General features: G+C 44.9%; 1 protein-coding gene across 4 annotated transcripts in view; it reads right to left on the bottom strand.

The window, feature by feature from the left end:
- The window catches only part of ASTN1 (astrotactin 1), a 289,500-nt gene that overhangs the window by 29,575 nt on the left and 235,162 nt on the right, over nt 1-24,763 (bottom strand). The gene's annotated exons all lie outside the window — the stretch shown is intronic.

The raw sequence follows: 24,763 nt of genomic DNA, 5'->3' as shown, positions 1-24,763 counted from the left end.
GAAGTGGAACCACGTGAATTTTGTGAATCTCAGAGAGTGGAGTTAAGATCCAAGGGGGAAAACGGTAAGAGGATGAGTTTATAGAACCACAAATTTTCCTTGAGCACCTATTATGTCAGGTACAGTACTCAGTACTCATATACCCAGATAAATAAGAAATAAAGCTCATTTTATACTGTGCATGGTTGGGAAAGTGGATAGAAAAGTAGACGGTAGGATAAGAGTGATATTAGAGGCATGGGAGAGAGGCTTTGGGCATAATCGGAAGAAATTTTAAAATCTACTCTGGAGGATGCGCAGAGGCTAAAGCAAGACTCTTGTTTCCTCTGGAGACCATTTTGGTAATAACTTATAGGTGAAGCCAAGTAGATGGGCAGCCTTGGAGATGGCGAGCTCTGGCCTAGCAGAAGTATTCATGTGGATACCAGACAACCACTTGCCAGCGATGTCCTAGCAGGCAGAGCCATTCAGAAGCATGGGTTCAACTCCCTTTTAACAGCCAAATGTTAAACTTCTATTATTCTGTGATCTGAGCTTCTCGGTATTTCCCTAAGTCAGTGGGGAGGAGGCGGGAACCTGCATCTTATCAGGCACACCAAGTAATTCTGACTTACGCAGATCTCCATCCTAAGCAAGAATAATTTACTTTCTAAATACTGTCAGAATACTTTTTTAAAAAAATAAATCTTTATTCAGATTATTACAATTATTTCTCCTTTTTCCCCCCATAGCTCCCCTCCACCCAGTTCCCACCCCACCTTCTGCCCTTACCTCCCCCCCCCCCACTGTCCTCATCCATAGGTGTATGGTTTTTGTCCAGTCTCTTCATGAACCCCCCATACCCCTTTCCCCCTGAGAATTATCAGTCCACTCCCTTTCTATGCCCCTGATTCTATTATATTCACCAGATTATTCTGTCCCTCAGGTTTTTAATTCACTTGATTTTTAGGTTCACTTGTTGATAGATATATGTATTTGTTGTTCATCATTTTTCTCTTTACTTTTTTCTTCTTCCTCTTCTTTAAGAATACCTTTCAGCATTTCATATAATACTGGTTTGGTGATGATGAACTCCTTTAGCTTTTTCTTGTCTGTAAAACTCTTTATCTGCCCTTCAATTCTGAATGATAGCTTTGCTGGGTAGAGTAATCTTGGTTGTAGGTTCTTGCTATTCATCACATTGAAAATTTCTTGCCACTCCCGTCTGGCCTGCATAGTTTCTGTTGAAGTCAGCTGACAGTCGTATGGGTGCTCCCTTGTAGGTAACTAACTGTTTTTCTCTTGCTGCTTTTAATATTCTCTCTTTGTCTTTTGCTCTTGGCATTTTAATTATGATGTGTCTTGGTGTGGTCCTCTTTGGATTCCTTTTGTTTGGAGTTCTGTGGGCTTCCTGGACTTGTAAGTCTATTTCTTTCACCAGGTGGGGAAGTTTTCGGTCATTATTTCTTCAAATAGGTTTTCAGTATCTTGCTCTCTCTCTTCTTCTGGCACCCCCATAATTCTGATGTTGGTACGCTTGAAGTTGTCCCAGAGTCTTCTTACATTATCTTCAACTTTTTGGATTTTTTTTTTCTTTTTGCTTTTTCGGTTGAGTGTTTTTTGCTTCTTTGTAATTCAATTCTTTGACTTGATTTTTGTGTTCCTCTTGTCTGTTTTTGGGTCTCTGTATAATATTTTTTATTTCAGTCAGTGTATGTTTAATTTCTAGTTGGTCCTTTTTCATATCTTCGAGGGTCTCGTTATATTTATCGGCCTTTTCTAGGATATTCTTAAAAAGCCTTATAACCGTGGTTTTGAATTCTATATCCAGTCGTTTGTTTTCCTCCATTTCTTTCGTTTGTGATCTGATTCTTTGACGCCGCATTTTCACTGCTTCCCTGAGTTGGTAAGGTAGATTTGTGTGCTAGGTTTCCAATATGGCCCAGTGGGTCTGCCTCCCCAGTTAACCTGAGGTGGACACTCTTGGTGCACCCCTTTGTGGACTGTGTGTACAGCCTTGTTGTAATTAAGTCTTGATTGTTGTTGGTATCACTGGGAAGAATTGACCTCCAGGCCAGTTGGCTGTAAGGATCAGCTGTGTCTATGCTGGGAGAAGTTCGGTGCTGGAGACAGCCTTATAGGATTAGACTTGCCAAATTGCAATAGCCTCTGTGCTCAGCTTGGATGGGGTGGAGTCTCAGTCTTGGCTTCCGTCAGCCTTGCCCTTGCGCGCACATGCGTGCCTTCAGACCTCTGCCTTCCCGGCTCCCGAGTCTCCGCCCGAGAGTCCAGACTCCCCCCACAAGAGCGTGGGTCCCCAGGGGCTCACCTGGAACTGGGGTTCACTGCAGTCAGAACTGGGCCTCAGTGCAGTCAGGAGCCTCTGACTCCCTTCCACTAGGGAAAGCCTGTGGCAACCTCCGCAGCCTTTGTGCGCACTGGCGCGCGCGCGCTTTCAGTCCTCCGCCTTCCCCGGCTCCCGAGTCTCCGCCCGAGAGTCCAGACTCCCCCCGTAAGAGCGTGGGTCCCCAGGGGCTCGCCCAGAACTGGGGTTCAGTGCAGTCAGAACTGGGGTTCAGTGCGGTCGGGGGCTTCCTTCCCCCTTCCGCCAGAGAAAGTCAGCCAGGCTCTCAGCCGCCCTTCCTCTCTGCGTGCACAAAGACCCTTTGCCGTACCTCAAATTCTCTGTGAGCTTTTCTCTTTCCTTCTAGTTGTAGAATTTTCACTCAGCCAGCTTTCCTGTGGTTCTGGATGGTGTCCGTTCTGTCTTTTAGTTGTAGTTTTGAAATTGTTGTGCGAGGCAGCAGTTTAGGTGTTTACCTATGCCGCCATCTTGGTTTTCCTGTCAGAATACTTTTTAAACATTCTAAAAGTAGCCCCAATATGTAAAAGAGATAAAAGTGGGCAGTAGACTCCTTAGGCATCATTACTGTTTGGCAAAACTAAACAACTCTATTATTTATGGATGATATTTCAATGAATGGTGGTGGTGGTGGGGGGGATTGGTAGAAAAGATGCTGTGATCATGCTAAGCTTTAAGCACTTCAAGGAAAAAGTCTACACAAGTGGAACAAGAGGAAGTTCTGATCCCCCAAGCCGACCTTTCTACTTACAAAATAGTTCTCCCCAAATGCACTATTACTTGGAGGGCACTGGCATGGGGTAGATGTCATATAAAAGGCAGCATTTAAGGGACCCATTTCCATGTCTTAAATAACTATTTATAACACACTAGGGGCCTGGTGCACGGGTTCATGCACATTAAAAGGAAATTAATTAGAAGGTGGCCAGTGGGGCGGGACTGGGCGCCGGGGCATGAAAGGTGCCTGCAGAGTGAGCAGGGTCCCTCTGGCAGGTGGGGTCCTTCGACCTGGCCTGTGGGATTGGGCCAAAACCAGCAGTCTGACATCCCCCGAGGGGTCCTGAAGTGCAAGAGGGCTGTTACTCAGCAGCTCCTGTGTTGAGTGTCTGCCCCCTGGTGGTCAGTGTGCGTCACACCTACCAGCTTAGCCATATATATAGACTAGTGGCCCAGTGCACAAAATTCGTGCACGGGGGTTGGTGGTGTGTGTCCCTTAGCCTGGCCTGCACCCTCTCTAATCTGGGACCCCTCGAGGGATGTCCGACTGCCGGTTTAGGCCTGATCCCACAGTCGGACATCTCTCTCGCAATCCAGGACTGCTGACTCCTAACTGCTCACCTACCTGCCTGCCTGCCTGATTTCCCTAACCACTCCGCCTGTTGGCCTGCTTGCCCCTAACTGCCTCTGCCTTGGCCCTGCCACCATGGCTTTGTCTAGAAGGACACCGGAAGGTCTCCTAGAAGATCTCCCGGTCTAATTAGCATATTCCCCTTTTATTAGTATAGACTAGAGGCCCAATGCACAAAATTCATGCAAGGGACTCGGCCCTTGCAGCCCCGGCTTCGTCCAGAAGGTGATCTGGAAGGACGTCTGGAAGGTCGTTTAGCTGTCTGGTCTAATTAGCATATTACTCTTTTATTATTATAGAAAGGAGTGAGTGCTAGATTGTCTAGATTCTTTCTTATTTTGCAGAAAAGAGAAAAATAAAACCCTTTCTAGGTATCAAGAGGCCAGTGGTATTTTTCCTTTGCACCAATCTAGAATCAAACCCACACAGAGAAATATAGGAAACAAGATACATTACATCATGAATTCCATTTTAAAGCTTGAAGTTATAGGACCTTGAATTTATTCATCATTCCCACAGTATCAAGTGTCCTGGAGGATAATTCAGATGTTGTCTTTGTTCTAGTCTAGTGTCAAACAGATAATGCCACATGATGAAATGAGCGCCTGCCCCTGTGTGCATGTGTGCACGTGTACACACTCACCAACAAAATACAACCTGCTCTCCTTCCCCCCAATGCCAGAACCTTAACGGGTGTCAAGAAGGCCAGGGAACAGAACTCTTTGAGATGGTGGAAGAGAAACTTGATCCTTAACATTTCCAAGTCCCTGAGGCACATCTAACTTTGCACTCTGAGAAACAGCAGAAAGGGAATGTTGTCAACAAGTAACCAATGTGGAAATTGTATGTGAATAGTGCTAAGTACTCAGCTCAAGGCTGTAGCCATTATTTGTTGTTTTTTTTGAGTAAACTCTTTGTAGCCCTTCTTATGCTTCTGTCTCCAGCCTCCCAGCACTTCCTTCTCATTAAATAGTTGGTTGACATCAGGCAAAAGTCAGAAGACCCAAAGTGGAACTCAATTCAATCTGATAGAGCAAATACTAAGCTACTGGATGTCTATTTACAAGGTGGTGTGCCGGCCTTTTGAACACACCAGAATGAATTATGTGTAATCCCTACATCCAAAGGAAGTACTGTCTTCTAGAGGAGATGAGGCTGACACACAGAATTAAGTGCTATTTTTAAAAAAGGATCAAAGAAGGACCAGGTGATTTGGACAGTTAGACCAGCCTAGGTTTCACTGGGGACAGAGCTGTTGGACTGGGTCTCAGGGGATGAGAGGATCCCATAAGATCATCCACCTGCAGCAGGAGCTGGCAAGCTTCCTCTGCAAAGGGCCAGATGGTAAGTATTCTAGGCTTTTCTACAGCAACCACTCAGCTCTGCCTGTGTTTGACAAAGCAGCCACAGACACTACCTAAACAATAGGCATGGCTATGTTCCAACAGAACATCATTTATGGATACTGAAATTTAAATTTCACATGACTTTAACATGTCAGAAAATACCCATTTCCTTGGCCACCTTCACCTCTGTTTTTTACCTTATTGCTCTGCCCTGATAATCCACACGATACCTAACAACCTGATCAGCTCCTGCTCATTCTCCAGAACGTCTCCTTCCTGGAAGCTTGTGGTGACTGCTCTGGCCCTCACTCAGTCTCTCCCAACTCCAGTAACACGTATAGTCTGGACCACGTAACGTAGGGCTGATTGTACAGCCTGGAGTGAGACAGACCAAGTATAGGCTCCACCTCTCCTACTGATCATTCTGTGAACTTGGGCAAAGTAACTGACCTCTCTGTTGCTCAGTTTTGTCATCTCTCATGTAGAGAACTGACAGTGTTGACTTACTCAAAGCTTAAGAAATCCAGTCATCTCTTTGTGTTTTGAAAAATGGCTTATTGCAAAGAACCATTCTTCCCCATGAGATTTAGACAAAACTCACAGGTGCTACCTTTGTTTACTGGTGACAAGGCCAGACATAGGCCCTCAAATTTCCCACTTTGCCCTATAAATGATTAGCTGAACTGTTTGCCCCCACTGATCAATCAGAACAAAAAGCTTGTTAATTAAACTTTGGTTAAGCTCCTCTCTTTCCACCAGGCCCCTGAATGCTAGCCCACTTTCTGCCTGAGCCAGGACCCAGACCCTCCTGAGAACAGGCTGGCCTCACACCACTTCCCCACCTACTTCCTTCTATCTTTGCTCACGTCTCTCTATAAAAGAGAGACATAACTTGCCTAACTCTCAATATGCTTGCAGACCTTATCAAAGCATTCTCCCAATTATAATGTGCCCTCCCCTACCTAACCCTCCTTACAATACTATTTTTGAATACGGTGACCTCACTGAGCCCCACTTTGTCTTCTACTTGAAAAAATATATTCAAAGCGCTTAGTAGAGTGCCAAGATGTCTAATGAAAGCAGCTGCTGTTGTTAGCATTATTGCTGTTATTATTATGTTTGTTACCTTGCTACCACAAATAGACTGCAAATTCTTTGAGGTCAGTATCATACTGTAGAGCTCTCCACAGTACAGTGCTGGGCACATAACAGGTCTTTAGTAGATGTCTGCTGACTGACTGATGAATCTGTCACTGTCATATCTGGAAGCTGACAACCCAGTGTGACCCTATATTTATGACAAACTGGATAGTGTGTAAAGGACACTTTGCTCTGTTCTGAGAAAGGTGGTTAGAGAAGGACTGAAACTACCACCTGAAGGAATCTTCCTTCCTAGGCAGCGAGCGAACATGGCAACTCCTGCTTCCCTTCCACCTTCTCGGCACATACAATCGCTTTACACAAGAGACAGTCCACGGCCACGACAGAGAACTGTTGGTCAATGGTGAGAAGCAAAGGAGAAAAACAAAGGACAGCAACTTTGGGAGAATGCTGTCTCTAAGCACACCCATCACTTCAGGGGCTAGTAAGACCTTCCATAATCATGGAGAGGTTGGAACAAATGCCAGAAGGCTGTGTTTTTCTTCAAATATGGAAGAATATTATATCATGGAAAGTAGAAGTTATTAAACATTATATCCATTCCCTGTGTGACTTACAAGAGGAGAACATGGTGATAACAGAGACCTAGAATGGTTTGCCCTGAGCAAGCCATCATGGCCAACCTCACATTCTCTGTTCAAAGTATTTTTAGGTTTTTAAATGCCTCTGGCTAAAGAAAATCTATTAATTCCACCATTCCCATGAGTTCCTCCCATTTCTGAGAGGTAGTATGACCAGCTAGTTAAGAGCCAGGTCTTTGAAATCTGTGTGACCTGAGTTCTCTATGCTTCACTTTGTGTGTCTGGGAAATGAAAATGATGGTATCTATCTTTCAGAGAAGAGTGTGAGAATTCAGTAAGTTCTTGTATAACAAAACACTGTATTTACAGTGAGCTCAATAGATCAGGGTTGAGCCTATGACAGAGCTAGCCTGCTACCTGGGTGTGTGTGGCCGAAAGCTGAGAGTGGATCTACATAAGTACAGTTACACAGACAGGGTAAGGTCATACTGAATGGACCCCTGAAAGAGCAGACAGGAATGTTAGACTGGAAGCAACAGTTAGGAGCGAGCCTTTGCCTGGCACCACAGGAAGTGGTGTGGAGGGTGGAAACAGCTGCTGAAGACGGGTCAGGCGTGTAACACAGGCTGAATTGGAATGAATGAATGTTTGAATGGATGGCAGACAGGAGACTGTCCTAACAACACAGGTATGGAGCTCTGGGGGTCAGATTGGGGTGACAACTATGTGTAGAGAATGAGGGTAAACCAATGGAGTATTTCAGAAGAAATAAGAGAATTTGGTGCCAAATCTGGATGGAGTTTGAAGAGAAAGATTTTCACCTTATTAGAAGCCACATAAAAACTCAGAATTTTTCTAAGCAGATTTCACAGAATTTTTGTTTTCAGGGTTTGTTAATGGCATTTCTCAGAATAACACAGACAATCAAAAATATTTTCAAGGTCTAATGTGAAGGGGCAGCTAGAGTGAAAGTTAAGCAGGGTTTTGGTAAACCTTTGAGAAGCCTTTAAAATTCCCGGATATGATGTACACATATAATACCTTAATAAAAAAAAAAATTCCCCAATATGTTACAAATATCCAAGAAGGAAGGCAATATAGCACAGAACATCGTCTAAAATAATCTAAATACGGAATTCATTGTTCACAGAATATCTTGTTGGACTAGTGGGCTGCAGGGCCCAGTTGGGAAAATAACCTAATTATTAACATTTTTGATAACCTATTCTGGGCTGGATGCTCTGCCAGCCCTGACTCTTAGTCCTGACAATTCTATGCAACATCCTGATGATCCCATTTTGCAGATGAGGACACCAAGGCTCAGAGGCTGTAGTCACACTGAGTCTGTAACTCCCAGCTCCACCTCCTCCCTCTGTACCAGGCTTCCTTCCCCATCATAGACCTGGGAGTTCTTCAAAGTCTGACTTCCCAGCTTTCTCTTTCTCAAGAACACCCAATTGCCACATATTGCTTGGTTTTCAACCATTTCTGAAATGTTTCCCTGGAAGGCAAGATTTCATGCACCACAGCCTGCTGATAGCAGCTTCCAACCTATTTGCTTCACCTGCAATATGCATGGCTTCTGGTGGTAGCCTTCAGGTTTCAGGTTATTCCTCTCCCTTTGCTCCCCAGAACCTGACACCTATGAACACGACACAGGCAGGAGGGGGCACAATGAGCATCTCCTGATTCTCCACCCAGGCGGGTGTGACGTGGGAGGGGACAGAGGCACGAAGGAGGTCCTGGTGCCTCCCAAGTCCCCAGAATTGCCATGTTCCCACACCAGTGTTCACAGACGCTACCACAACTGTTTAGTGTTAAATTTAGAATAAAAACCAATTAAAAGATAACAAGGAAACATATGTTCAGAGTGGCAAGAATCAGAATGTTTATGGAACATGACCTCTAGCTGCTGTGGGAAGGATGAGTGCATTTACCACCCTAAGTCCCAGCCCCCATCATTCTGTCTTCACAACATCCCTAGTTCATCTCTATCCAAAGAGCTTTCAATGAAAACTGTGATTTTACTGTGGCAGATGGACTAGCTGGTATCTGAAAACCAGAGGTCATCGTTGACCCTTCTCCCTTGCACTGGGGCAGAGGAATGAATCCGGTGGGTTGAAGGTGCTTCCATGTGGGCCCCCGTCAAGGCAACACATAGGTTGTCTGAGATAAGGATGCAGGAGAGAATAGGGGCTTCCCATTCCTCCCTTGTATCTCAATAAGGTGTGTCTGCAGCTCACTAAAAAGTGGGATATTGCCAGGATGGAGAACCCAGAAAGGTGGGTCTGCTGCCTTTAGCATCCTCTGCTATGTCAGCATCCAGAGACAATTGTACTATAATAGAAAGCAAACATTCTACTGAATATAAGCTACAATGGAAGAAATAGTAATAAAAATAATCCTATCTAATAAAGAGGGAATATGTAAATTGACCCTCATGCCGTTACAAAGATGGCAGCGCCAATAGCCACAACATGGCGGCACCCAGTCCCCTCAGCCCCGCTGGAGTCCCCCAGTCCTTTCAGCCATGGCGGGAAGGTGCCAGGCGCATGGTGCAGCCAGACCCACCCTCAGTTCCCCAGCCACCAGGGCCAGCCCGAGGCACAAGCAAGCCTTGGATGGCGGCTGCCCAGCTAATGCCCAAGGCACAGGCAAGCCTTGGATGGCGGCTGCCCAGCCAATGCCAGAGGCACAGGTAAACCTCAGATGTTGGCTGCCCAGTTGCCTAGGGCCAGCCTGAGGTGCAGGCAAGCCTTGGATGGTGGCTGCCCAGCCTCCCAGAGCCTCCCAGGCTCAGGTAACCAGGACCGGCCAAGGCTTGCGCTGCTGGCAGTGGCAGCAGCAGAGGTGTGATGGGGGCGTCACCTTCCCCAGATTGTTGGGTCGCCTCCCGCCCCTGAGGGCTCCTGGACTGTGAGAGGCGGCAGGCCAGGCTGAGGGACCCCCCCCCCCCCACCTCCAGTGCATGAATTTTCTTTTTTTTTTCACTCTAGTAAATTATAAAAGGCAAAAGTTCTGCTACTTAGCAGTCTGTGTCTGCCCAGTTTCACATCTGGGCTAACGAGCTTTAACTTCTGGCTGCTCCATAACTGGGGGTGGGGGGGTCACTGCAGGACCCATAGGGGTCCCATTTACATCACCCAGGATACTTCTGCAGTGGGCCTTCCTGTAGTGTTCCACATCCTCACCCTCCACGTTCAAAGAGTCACCTACTAAGGACTTCCCTAAATTACTGTCCCATACATCCTACACTTGATATTTCTTCCCCCTTAATCCAGACCTTCAGCTGTTCCCACCTGCTCTCCTCCAAAATGTTTCTGACCGATCACTGTGTCTCTGACTTTTAAGTCCTGCAATCATCCTCCGCACCGTGACCAGGTGGATGCTTCTGAAGCCCAATTGGAATAGGTCCTCTCTTCACTGAAATCCTTTAGTAATTCTCCAATGGTTTCAAGATAAAAATAAGAGACTAGGGCTTGGCCAGCCGGCCCTTAGGCCCATCCCCTGGCCACCTCTAGCCCCATTTCACAGGTGTTTGTGTTCTCATGCCCCCACGTTTCACCTGCCTTGCCTTTTTCCTGTTTAGAATATCCTCTCCCCAGCAGCCACCCGCTGATGTCCACACACCCTCCATCACTGCTGGCAACACCTCCTCCAGGATTTTCCAAGCCCTGCCCATCTGAACTCAGAGCTCCTCTTTGGTGCTTCCTGTTCTCAGGTTTCTTATAGCGCATGTCACACTTCATTGTAGATTCTGGTTTACTAGACACCTTTCCACATATTTGATGAACAACTTCGGGAAGGTGTGGCTTTTATTCATCAATGTAGTCCTAACACTTAGCACAGGGCCAGGCATTCAACACATCTTTAGCAGTTGGTATTTAGTGAGTGCTCACTAACTGTGGGATGGCACTCTCTCCCCAGGGCTGGGGTGGCAAAGTAAGGGCTGGGCAGAGCACGGATTTTATTTTCTTTGCTATTATGTTAACAATGCCTAGTCATAATAACTCTGTTAAGAGTGGATGAGCTCACGTCTGTTCTGGCATCCCCATGGGATGGCAAAGGGACAAGCGCAGAGCCCTCCCTGGTCCCAGCAAATGGAGAAGCAGACACAGAGCTGAGAAAAGGATGCCCACTGACCAAGCCCAGGATCCAGGCCTGGGTCTGCCCCTCTTTGTGCAGCTGCAGACTAGCAGTTCCATGTGTGGACCTCAGTTCCCCCTCTCTGGAGCTGTGGGTGCTGGGCTACCAGGGGAGGAGTGTGACAGGCCTCGTGCAAGGGCACAGGGGCTGTGGGCAGATGTCCCAGGTGGGAAATAGTCCTATGGCTCAACATCCTGAGGATCTGGGACCATATACTCACTCTGGAGACATCCAAGGGACAGCTCTGCTTTGCATGGTGCCATCTGTGGTTTCACAATTCAAAGCGAAGCCAGTGTGACTGAGAGCAACTCACTAAAACCTTCCCCAAAAAGAGGCACCCAGGCCACCTACCTGCTGCTTCCCAGGGTGGTGGGAAATACAGACTGTGTAAACAATACTAACAAATGAGAATTCTGGCATATATAATGCTGTTATGATTCTTCCTCAGGGCCTTTGCAGTTATAATATTTTGTAATTCTATAAGGGAACTAGGCAATGGCATTTGACCTACCAATCTCACTCCCCTGCTCAGCAGGGTAAGAAGCGGTCCACCCTCCTCTTCACCACCACCTCCTCCACCCTCCCACTCCCTGCCTGCCCTTCACAGTATCGCCTCCCCCCACACTGACACCTCCACTGCCTTCTACCTGTGGAAGCAACTCCAGGCTTGGTCCTGGCTGCGCTCTGACTCAGCTTTCCTCCCTTGCTGAGCTCGATCATTCCCAGGGTCAGGTACTGGCTGAATTCTGCAGACCCCCACATTAGCATCTCTAGTGTTTGCCTCTCCTCTGACTCGCAGATCTACATTCCGACAGCCTACCTAACTCCTCCACCCAGATGTCTCTATGGAAACTCAGAATCAAGAGGGCTGCATGAAGCTCTACTCCCCACCTTCCCCTAGTCTATTCTGTCCTATTGGCTCCAATTTGTAAATGGCACTTTAGTATCATCAGTTGTTCAATCAAATATCTAGGAATCATCTCAGTTCCTCTTCCCTTGCTCCTCCCCTCTCCAAACCCACCCTGTCTTCAAGTTCCTCTGGTCCATAAACAACCTTCGCTCTGTCCTTTCTTCTCCAAGTTCAATGCCGGGGTCACTGTTTTAGGTCCCTGACTGGTGTCCCTGAGTCCACTCTGGCCTTGATGCTGCTCCAGCCAGAGCAGAGCATGTGACTGGGCTTTTGCCTCAGTGGCTTCCTTGCCAGTATCCCAGCGGGGTCTATGTGGTGTTGCATGGCCAGCCCAGCCTTTCCAGGTTCCAGCCAGACCATGGCTTCCTGGCTCACTCTGCTCCAACCCAATTAGGCCTCCCCACCTTAGATCTTTGTTCTAGCCATTCCCTCTTCCTGGGATGCCTTTCCTCCAGCTCACCATCCACACTTCAGCATAAGTGCCACTCAGGCCTTCCTGACACCCTCTCTGAAGTGGCCAGTGCCTCTGTGACCCTCTATCACAGCCCAAAGTTCCTAATATTCTGTTTATTCTTCATTTACTTGTTTATATTGTTTCTGTTTATATTGAAAGCAGGAATCAGGTCCCTTTTACAGCATCACCTGCACAAAGTAGTAACTCAGTAAACACTCACTGAGTGATGAACAATAAAGAACGATAAAAGAATTTGTTTTAAAAAATGGTGACAGAATTATAAGAGAAGTTTTCTGTGGTTTCAAATTGCTTTTATGTTTACCTGTAGATCATAAGTGACCTCTACCAGCCCAATGATTGCAAGATACATGCTCTATTCAGGTCCCAACATACTCATTATCCTTGAAGAGAAAGACCATGGAAATTTTGAAAGAGTAACACCTTTTCTCCCCACCCCTGTCCCCAACCCTGTGCAAAAATGTACAGACCAGCAAAGCAGGAGGGCTGGCATCTCCTATTTATCTTCATCCCCACGGCTGATCAATAGTCACTACAAACCCTCTGTGAGCAGAATCTATGGCCTCACTTATGGGGATTATGCAGTGGCCACAAAGTCCCCTCTCTACAGCAAAATAGACCAAATAAAAATACATGAAGTCACAAATGCCCTGAATACATCAATGTACATAGAACTAGTTGCCACAGTAATCAACTAGACTTGTAATAAATTGACAGGTGGTGCTGTAGCCATCAGCAGGCAGTGGAGGCACATCCGAGGAGTGACGTTAGAGGCCACCTCTGTGGACTCAACCTGACCAAAGAAAACCCTAAAGAAACAGAGATGTCAAGGGGACCCAGGCTGCTGACTTATCAGATTAGGTTGGTTTTCCCCAAGTCAATGGCACTCACATGTCACCTACAAAGCACATATTTTAACTGGCAGATTTACTAGGACACTGAACTGCAGCAATGCCTTTTTTTTTTTTTTTACCTTTCCTTTATATTTTTTTAATCAGCAAAAGCAAAACTTGTGAAGTTCTTTTTGAACCTGCATGGTTGTAGCAACTGCTCTCAACTAAGGGCTCTGTGGCATTAAACTCTGACCAACTCTGCCCCTTGCCAAACCTACCCAAGCCAATGGGCCATGTGTGGTTATGACTCAGCCAAGCCATTTATTCCTCGTTAAGTTGGGCTTTAAGGGGAGACCAATGTGACCACTCTCTGGAGGTCCTGGTCATGAACTGGGTTTAGGCAGGTACTGTCCCTAATCCTGCCTCGGTGGGCAGTCACTAGACCAAAACAGCCCTTCACAAAGCTCCAAGGCAGTGGTCTGGGCATCCCACGTGTCCCAGGATGGTCCAATCTAACCGAGCAGCTCCTCTCCCCAGAAATACTGGTCGTTGCAAGGGGTCCTTCACCTAAGGCCCTCCACAGGTGCCCCTGGCTTCCCCTTCAGGTTCTCAGATTCTTCCTGAGGACAGAATATGCCAAAGCCTGGTCCCTTTGTCCAAGGACCAGGTGGAGAGTGTGTTCTGGACCTTGCAACAGCCTCTTTCACGGGTCTCACAGAAACCGACTAGCCAAGTGCAAGGAGAGAAGAGGGAAGATGAAGTTGGAAGAGGAAATAGTTATGCTCTACCTTTAACATCTAAGGTCCCACTGTGGCTAGGAGCCTTCTTTCATTAACCATTGCATTCCTGGCACCTCTCACTGGGCCTGACCTACAGTGAACACTCAATGCCCATTTCTGAATGAGTGCATGAATAACAGTACTTTACAAAGCAACTTCCAGACTTCCCTCAAGGTGGCGCTCCTTGAGGTCTCCAAGTCCCAGACTCCTGAGCAGCCATATGTTAGCAGGAGAATCACAGTGCCCCTGGGAGTTTTAAGAGAGAAAAGCTGATCTGATTGGAAAACCATCTTCCTCTTCTCAGTAAAGGAGACAGAACTGATGTATTCTGGGGCCTTTGACTGTTGTTGCATTAATCATCGGCATTTTTGTACTGTAGCTGGCAGTTGGGGCCAGGTTTGAAAATGATGTCAACCACTATCATTTTCTTCAAAATTAATTACTTCCCTGATCCATTTTTTACTGATTTCCTTGACGTTAGTTTTTTATTGTTTTTAATTTTCCCTGCTAAGTTTTTTCTTTCAATAATTAAACCAACTTCCAAAGAGGTCCAGGAGATTCAGGAAGACTGACAAAGGGGGAACAGAAACCAGGAGTGGATAGAAGTGGTTAGTGGCCAACGGATGAGCAGAAAGGGGTTTGCTGATTCATGGGTTTTATGTCTCCTATTTCAATTTAAACACAGGTTGCATATTATACCCAACACATATCCCATTTCCCCCTCCCCCTACAAAGAAAACCTTTCAATTTGCTCTATAAGAAAAGTGATTATAGGAAGGGTGACAAAAAAGACAATTTTTGATTTCTATAACAATAACTGGTAGCTAGAAACTTGGAATAACGATCACAAATTGAACCTCCAGAAATGGATTTATTTCCGTTCCAAGTATTTAACCCTAGTCCTGCCTTATGCTTGATACCTTAGCTTTCAGTGTAGTATATTTTTCTAATTCTAAGCTCCCAGAAATGACACTACCCACCCCCCCACCTCCACACACACAATAATCAACTCTGAAGATGTGGAGGAGGGGCCATGAAAGGGTGGGCTGGTGCCAGGAGGTTGGAGGGGAAGGTGTTTGGGGAAATGCTGGCATAGACAACATGCTATCATTTCCCTTGGAAAAAGAGGAGGAAGCGGAAAGAGGATGGCATTCACTCATTTATTCATTTCACCAATGTTTATTGACTGCCTGCTAGATGCTGCACATGGTGTCACACATTGCAAGAGATGGGGCAGGGTAGGAAGTGATGTGACCGCCACCTCCAGGCCTTTGAGAATACAACAGTGTCCCTCTAAAGCAGAATATTAATGGAAATCAAGAAAAGATAGGAGCCTAACAAAACACAAACACTACTGACATCTCTCAATTTGTATATGCACTCCTGTTGGAATTGGGTTGTTAGCAGGACTAGGGTCCCACCCCTGGGGCACAGGAGGAATAAGTCTGCATCTGTATGCAGGCAGTGAACCAGACAGAAGGGGCTATGAATCACAGTGGAAGGAAAGGCTGATACAGCTGGACTCACTCATGAATTTCTCCCCCTTTGAAGAATGCACCTGACAGGTCCTTTGTACTTAAAAGGCGGTAACATCCAGGCTGCTTATAAAAAAAAAAAAAAAAAAAAGGCCTCCCAGAGGACCTTTTCCACAGAGAGCACATTTTTACAGCCCCTAGCCCCTTCCTCACAAACAAACAAAAAAACAAGAATAAAAATCCTTGACATGTATATGGGTGGGGGAAGTCATGCTTATTTCCTGGTCTTTTTCCAGCAAAGGCGCTATGACTGGGACTGAAAACAGTGGTCAAAAGTCAAAGGATAGGATGTTGACTCTGATTTTTTGGATGGTTGACTCCCCTGATCCACTAGACTCGTTAGTGGGTGATGTGTGACTTCTAAAACACACATCAGTGTTCCTGTGAAGAGTGAGTTTAACCAGGGCAAGTGTTACCAATGTCTCTGAATTTCTCTGAAATTCTCATCTGTAGCTATTTTGTTCAAAAATAGTGAACTGAACTACAGATTTCATTAAAAGAATGCTAATAATAAAGACAATGAGTCAAGCGCATTGAACACTTACAAAACACTAGACGTTGTGCTTTATATATAATTAATGTATTCAATCCTTATTTGTAAGTTAAGTCTTCATAGCCCTGTTTTGCATACATGGAAACCGAGGCTCAGAGCCATTAACTTCTCAAGAGCCACAGCTAATAAAACAGTCTGATGCAGATCTGTCTGATTCTAAACCATTGCTACAGACAATACATTAAACTCTTTCATTGCAATATCAGTTTAGTTAACCTAGTTATTAGCCTTGAGACAGGCATTATTAAATGTTGCATTCTGTCATCAGAAGTAAAATTATATGATGAGTATACAGAGTCACAGAATATTAGAAGTAAAAGAAACTCTAAGCATCATCTAATTCAGTTAGTTATGACACAGATGAGAAGATTGAAGAGGGTTAAGAAATTTACCCAAGGTCAGGGATGACTTATGGCTCAACTGAGACCAATAACCCAGGCCTATGGACTCCCCATCCAGTGCTCTTTCCTTCAACATGCTGCCTTGGAGAATGATGGGAGATATAGACCATTGCTGTTTAAGACACAAGGCCCTCATCTCAAGTGACGTGAAAAGCCCAAGTGATGTCCAGTTCAGATTTTCACATTTGATGTTAAATCTCCCTTGCATCACCATTTATTTTGTAGTTTTCCCTGCAACAAATATATATATATATATATATATATATATATATATATATATATATATATACATACATACACATATACATATACATATACATATACATATACATATATATATATATATATATATATATATATATTCTTTTTTTTTTTTTGTGGGTTACAGCCCATAACTTAAGATCAAAATAGAAGTCCTGGTAGGCAGATGCATTGTACTATTAAGACTGTAGCCATATGTTTGCTTCTCTTGGGTCTGTATCCCCATGGCCAGCCCACTTGAGGACTAATCTACACAATGTATAAAATGATATGGGCTAAACGAATTGGTCCCAGCTTAGCTTGCTGAGTCTGAGAAGCAGAACAAGCCAAGTGTAGAGTTTCTTCTCTTCAATTCCTTGAGAATCCAGTCCTCTCTCTTCTACAGCCACATCGGTTACCAGCCTGACATTTACCAAGTAACTATGTGCCCTACATTATGCTAGAAGCTATGAGAATTCTAAAGCTTATGAAGCCTTTGTGTTTGCTATTTCCTCTGCCCCCAGACCTTTGCATGGTCGGCTCCTTCTTGTCTAACAGGCCTCAGATCAAACTTACCCCCTTATCCCACCATGGAGGCCTTCTCTGTACCTACCATCTTTTATATATATATATATGTGTGTATGTGTGTGTGTGTGTGTGTTTCTTGATTTCAGAGAAGAAGGGTAAGGGAAAGAGAGATAGAAACATCAATGATGAAAGAGAATCATTGACTGGCTGCCTCCTGCACACTCCCTACTGGGGATGGAGCCTACAACCTGGGCATGTGCCCTGAAGGGAATAGAACTGTGACCTCCTGTTTCATATGTCAATGCTCAACCACTGAGCCACACTGGCCAGGCTGTGCCTGCCATCTCATTCAGCTCCCCAATCCTCCAGTCAACCTTTATGACATCACCTAGTTTTAGTCTCTTCATAGTATCTATCACTATGATTGCTTTCATTTATGTGTTACTTGTCCCTTTCTGTCTCTCTTCACTAAGATATAAACTCCATAAAAGCAGGAAACTTTTTGGTGCCATTCACCATTATATGCCCAGTTCCTAGACCAATGCTTAGATATAGAAGGTTTTCAATAAACATGTAAACCCACTCTGAGAAAGCAATCAGTTTGTGAAGGCAAAGCTTATAATCTAGAATACTATATAATTAACTACTAAATTATATGCTATGGATATTATGTCACCATTGTCAGGGCCACAGTTATATGAAAGGAGCTTGGCCTCAGCACCAGCACTAAAACATCAGCCAGATGAAAATATGAAGCAGTATGACAATGAGCAGTTTCTAGAGGGAACAAAGGGGCTTCTTGAGCACTACTTTTAAAAACCTGGAGAGAATAAGAGAATATCCGAGAAAATAAGATGGGATAGTGTTACCTACAGAACCGAGTTTTTTAAAATATCAGCTTATCACCTTTAATCATGATTGTTGGCACGTTTCCAATTCCTCTCAGTGCCTAAGGGCTTAAGACTGTTCAATTCTGCACACAAGCCTAATGATAAATGCCTTAATCAGGGAAACGTGCTGGTCCATTCAGGCTAGTCCTCTTGCCTGTGACAGTCCCTGGTGGACAGGATACCACGATGTCCCCATGGAGGCCACGTGCCATGGGTCCAGGGCTGAAGTTCCTGCACTGGAGGGGCGGGGGGAGTGGAGGGAAAGGGGAGACAGGGAGGATAACGGGGCCCCTCACTGATGGTCTTCGATTAAATTACATAGCCTTTCTATTCAGAATGTGGTCCTCGAATTAGCAACTTTGGGGTCATCTGAGAGCATGTTAGATATGCAGAATCTCAGGCCCCACCCATATTTCCTGAGTGAGAATCTCCATTTGAACACGCTCCCAGGTAATATAGGGTACAGTAAATTCTGAGACGTGCTTCTACTAGTATTTAGGAAAACAAAACTACATCATAATAGATCACAGCAAAATAAAAAAAACAAAAAAATCACTCAACAATAAAAAATCCAGAAAACTCAAGGTGAAAGGCAATGGGGACCCACTACGAAGTCCAACATCTGGCCCTGGTCCTGGTGGGTTCACCTTAGACCAGTGGCCTGGCTTCAATTAGGTCTTGATCCCACTTTCATTTGGTCCACTACCTTCCTCCCTTGATCTTTTCATGTGCCATTGGCAGGCAAAACAGCATGCAGCCATTCACAATGTATCTCCTAGGTGAAGGTGTTGCCAGTTCTGCGACCATATTCAAGTTATTTAAGCGCCCTGAGGCTTGATTCCCTGGTCTTTCTCATGGGGAGGGTGAGACTTCAGTGATAGGTATGTCTGAGGATTAAGTGAGAAAAGCTTTGTAATATTTTCAGCCAAGTGCCTGGCTCAAAGTAAGTGCTCAAAAAAATGGTAGTGGTTTGGCAATAGTATTTGTAGTCACTTCCTCCCTCAATCTATAGATCCAATTGACTCTGGACTCACTGCATGGAAGTCTGGGGATGTGAGACTTTAATTAAGTCTTCACACATATGTTTAGGAAAGCTCAGTTTCCTTTCGAAGGCTCTGTTTATGATGCCACCAGGCTCATGTGCAGCCTCACCCTCCTCAGGCCTGCCTGCCTGGGACTGCCGGGGAACAGCTGTTTCCTCCACACCCCTTCTCCGCGCACTATAGGGTATGCACGTAGCAGGCCCACAGCAAACGTTTGTTGAATTAATTAATCATTTAAAGGAAATAGCTATATGCCATAATTGCTTTGCTACTTGAGTGCTAACTTAGTTGTCATAAATGTGCATGAAAAGAGCCAAAAGAGCCGCTAGAGCTGTTGGCTCTCTAGGGTCGCAAAACATAAAGCATTACAGAAACTTAAGCTATTACTCTTCACTGGATTTCGATGTTGCATCCTTAACCTAATCAGGTTTTTATGCCATGAACCACAATTATGCAAGTTAGCCTATACACTGCACCAGCGTCAGATACACAAGACGTACTCTCTGCTGGCCAGCGCTCACGGACCACACTCAGAAGGCTGGCTGCTGATTCAGCTAGTCTTTGGTTCAGCCACAGCAGAAGTCTGTTCATGATCTGGGGAGACAGACCAACTGAGTATGTCTTGGGCTCCATTACCCCCAAAATACATTGATGGGTAGTGGAAAACATGGCATCCTGTGTGGTAGAAATACAACCCGAGGAAGGGATCCTTCTTCCTTTGACTCTAATCTGACTTATGGCTTCTCAGAGCTAGAGGGTGGACTTCAGGGAAAAACTGTCAACTTGTATCTGGGAAGAAGAGGAAGCTATTCTTTTTAGCTTTCCCCATGGAATGGAAGCAACTGGCTAAAAACAAAACAAAGCAAAACTAAAGAACAGTGGATTTTGCACTAGAAGGTACAGCAGACAAGAAGAGTTTGCTTATTGCCAACTGTCAACCCACTTGACCCCAGTGATAGGCACCAAAGGCAGTGGCAAGACCAGGCAACAGCAAAGATCAGATCTGAAGTAACAATGAAAATGATGTTGGCAAAAGGAAAGAAAGACCCAAGGAAATCCACTCTGGAATGAAACAAAAGAAAAGGAAATATACTGTGCTTAGCACGTCAGGTGGAGGTTTGAAAGGTAGCCCTTGGAAGTTCTTATTTGAAGAAGGTTCAATTTTTTTATAGTCACGTCTCTAATCTACAGATCTATAGTTCTTTACTGGTTTCTCTTGAAATGAGAACAAAATAAAGGGTTCATTCCTTCAACAAACAGTGGATGCTAATTATATTTTAGGTACTTTTTCAGAGATGTAGACTCAAAGGTTAATGAGAAATAGTCATAGGGTTTTGCACCTCCTCCCAGGTTTCTATCCAAAGTTCAGCTCTCTGTAGGGACAACTGTGCACTTTGTTTTCAGTTAACTTTCTAAGTCTTCATTCAAGGTAAAACAAACCTTTCATAATATATTTTTCATTAAAAGAGTTTTATTGCAAAAGTGGCACATGCCTACTGTGGTAAAAACAATGCAGAAGTTTTTAGAATAAAAATATAGTTCCCTGCCCCATATCCCTAATTTTGAAGCAAACAGATAACTGGTTCTTATAAATACTACACAAATAAAATAATTTTAAGTTTGTACACATATTTCTCTCTCTCTCTCTCTCTCTCTCTCTCTCTCTCTCTCTCTCTATATATATATATATATATATATATATATATCTACACTAATAAAAGAGTAAGATGCAAATTGACCATACTTTGTGATGCCCACCAGCCAATGAGGAGTATGCAAATTAACCCAACAAAGATGGTGGGTTAATTTGCATACGCAGGCACTGAGCAGCCGGGGGCGGGGCGGGATGCTTGTGTCATCACCATGGCAACGATGCAGGCGTTCCGCCCTGCCCCCGGCCACTCTGGGCCTCTGGGCAGCGTGGGAAGGCAGAAAGGCGGACTCCAGGCTGGAGAAAAAAGGCGGCTCCAGCTGGAGTAAAGGCGGTGCTGGCAGCCAGGGGAAGAAAGGCCCATTCTTGCATGAATCTTTGTGCACCGGGCCTCTAGTATATATACTAGAGGCCTGGTGCACGAAATTCGTGCATGGGGGGGTGTGTCCATCAGCCCAGCATGCACCCTCTCCAATCTGGGATCCTCTCACAATCCAGGACTGCTGGCTCTCAACCACTTGCCTGCCTCCCTGCCTGATTACCCCTAACCACTCCCCTGCCTGCCTGATCAACGCCTAACTGCTCCCCTGCCTGCCTGATTGCCCCTAACTGCTCTCCCCTGCCAGCCTGGTCACCCCTAACTGCCCTCCCCTTCCAGCTTGGTTGCCCAAACTATCCTCCCCTACAGGCTGGGTTGCCCCCAACTGCCTTCCCCTGAAGGCCTGGTCGCCCCTAATTATCCTCCCCTGCAGGCCTGGTTGCCCCCAACTGCCCTCCCCTGCTGGCCCGGTCACCCCTAACTGCCCTCCCCTGCTGGCCTGATCACCCACAACTGCCCTCCCCTCCTGGCCATCTTGTGGCGGCAATCTTGTGTCCACATGGGGGCGGCCATCTTGTGTGTTGGAGTGATGGTCAATTTGCATATTACCTCTTTATTATATAGAATATATAGTGTGTGTGTGTGTGTGTATATATATATATATATACACACACACACACACACACATACACACACACTATATGTGTGTGTGTGTGTGTGTGTATATATATATATTTATATCTATCTATCTATCTATCTATATATATATATATATATATATATATATATATAGTGTGTGTGTGTATACACACTGAGTGGCCAGATTATTATGATCGCTGAATGCATAATAATCTGGCCACTCAGTATATATATATTAGAGGCCCGGTGCATGAATTCGTGCATGGGTGTGGTCCGGCCAGCCTGGCCAGGGGGAGGGACATGGGCAGTTGGCCGGCCTGCCTGCTGGTCAAACTCCTTGTTGAGGGGACAATTTGTATATTAGCCTTTTATTATATAGGATATACACTGAGTGGCCAGATTATTATGTGTACAGAGATCACAATAATCTGGCCACTCAGTGTGTATGTGTGTATGTGTGTGTGTGTGTGTGTGTGTGTATAAATATATAAATAATAGTGTATATATATATGTATATAGATACACACACATATACTATATACACATATATACTATACGGGGTGGGGGGGGAGGCAAAACAGTGTGAGTATGTAAAACCCCAGAGTTTATTTTTGCCTTATTAATTATTGTATTATTTTCCATATGAACAACTGTAAACCTACTTTTGCCCCACCCTGTAAATATAGTGAGAAAGATGCCTGCTAAAATATTAAATATACAGGGTGTCACAAAAAATGCATACACACTTTAATAGCTGATAGCTCAATTTTCAAAATGAAATGTATTTTAATGAACACTGCCTTTATAATTATTCAAAGTGTGTGTATACATTTGGGGGGGACATCCTATATTTATGAAATTTTCAAAACAGATAGGGAGGAGAAGGAAAGGAAGAGGGAGAGGGAGAGGGAAATATGGTAAGTGTTGCCAAGCCTACTATCATGGGAGACAGTTATACAGGAAATGACAAGACAGGGGGATGTGAAGAATGCTGCCAAACTATACATACACAGAGCTGTAAGAGCACAGGTTAAGCAGCAAAGAACTCTGCTCAGAGCATCAAAGAAGGCCTGGTCCAAGTGATGAAATTCAAGCCAGCTCCTGAAGAGCAGGAAGAAGAGATGGTGGAATGGAGGTAGACTAGAGGACAAGGTTAGACAGACAGCATGCACAAAGTCTCAGAAGTGTGGGAAAGAATCAATGCCCTTTTCCAAATCAGGGGAACCTTGATCCTGGACCCAGGGTTGGGGCCTGACACTGGGACGGGGTATTACTTAATGGCAAATATCAATTTATAGAGCTACGGGGGTGGTGGGGGTGGTGGTGAAAAAATGCAAGTAAGGAACAGAAATCATAACTAGGAAGACTAATTTGCTGATCCTAACGATCCAAGAAGAGAGAAAAATCCTTCCAGAAATTAGGCAACTGAACAAACACCAGGAAAAGGAGAGAAAGAGAGAGTTCCAAGAGCAGTGCAAAATATTTCCAAATGAGACAGTAGTTATGGAGACTTTCGAGAGTATATCTATGGACTTAGACTGGGCAGGGAGGGAATTTCAGGCCTTAAACTGCCTGGAAGCAAATTGAAGTGATAGCAAGTAGCCTTGTATTGTCAAGGGTATAGGATGCTTGGGGTACAGAGGCGTTAGTGAATCAGCAGTAAGAGGACAGAGGGTGTGGTAGACTGAATAATGATTAGGACCAGAGATGCCCAGGTCCTAATTTCTGGAACCTGTGAATGGGATTTTGTAGATATGCTTAAATTAAGACTCTTGAAATGGATAAATTATCCTGGAATATGTGGGTGGACCCAATATAATCAAAGGGGCCCTTATAAGAGGAGTCAGAAGGTGTCAGAGAGAAGGGCATGTAACTCAATAGATTGGAGTGATGTACTTTGAAGATGGAGGAAGGGGCCACAAGCCAAGGAATAGGGGTGGCCTCTAGCAGCTGGCAAGGGCAAGGACATCTTGCCACTTTGGAGCCTGCAAAAGGAACCAGCCATACTGACTGATACCTTGAATTTAACCCACTAAAACTGATTTTGGACCTCTGGCACCCAGAACAGTCAGAGTGAATTATGTTGTTTTATGATCAATAACAAGCAAGGGCATGTATACATCAGAGCTAAAGTCAACAGTTGGACTGTGACAAAGCTGGCTCCTAAGTGCCAAAATGGGTTGAGATCAAAAGTAAAGCACAGTGCTAAGGCCATGGACAAATTTCCCTCCTTGGCTCAGTGTTCAACCTTAAGGACAATGCAATACTGGGGATGGATTCAGGGGGGAAACCCAGAGTTCTGGGAGGGTCAGACTCATCTCCAGCAGTCCAGAGGCTGGCAACCCTTGAACTACTGGCAAACAGAAATAAGAGACTTTTGGTTTATCACTAGGCCGTGGCATGGAAACTAGGAAGCTTTCCCAGCTGGTCTTATCTATATTTGCTTTCATTACACTCATTTACTGGCAAATTGGAATCAGAACAATTTTAAGATGCTGAAGTTTGAACCCTGTGGTTGTGTCTTTGAGTTTAGAGGAATCAGGGCTTGGGGTGGGGGTGATTTAAGGGGGAATACCTGTAGCAACTGAAGTCCAGACCAGACACAAGCCTTTTACTTCTTCTGGAAGAAAGTAGCCAAAGACACTCTCAGGCTTCTGCTACTTCTTAAGCAAGACAAAACAAGACTTTGTGTGGAGCTCAGAGGACCAAGAGCATCTCAGCCATGGGGGACCATTTTCCCTACTGCAGCCTACCCATCCCTAGTCCCTTGATCATTACATTTCCAATGTGCTGATTTCATTACTAGCCCTTTAGCAGCTCACATATCCACAGCTTGTCCTCCTCAGAATGCCATGAGGGTGAACTCAGAAGACATTCATGAACGGCGATTCTTAACCAGACCTGGTTGACCAGAATCCACATTAACTAGCCAGCACTCCTCTATCAGAAAGCAAATTCAGAAGGTTTGAAAAACACCAATGTCTTATACTTACTTGGACTGAATAGTAATTTTCTATCAAAAAATAGACAAGGAATTATTTGTGAGGCTGGTATCTGGAGCTACATAAACCACATAGCTCACATCAGTAGGAAAACTGGGTGTAAAC

This window comes from Plecotus auritus, assembly GCF_963455305.1.
Source record: "Plecotus auritus genome assembly, chromosome: 12".
Lineage (NCBI taxonomy): Eukaryota > Metazoa > Chordata > Mammalia > Chiroptera > Vespertilionidae > Plecotus > Plecotus auritus.
Note: the sequence above shows the minus strand (reverse complement) of the source record. Positions and strands in the feature narration are given on the sequence as shown.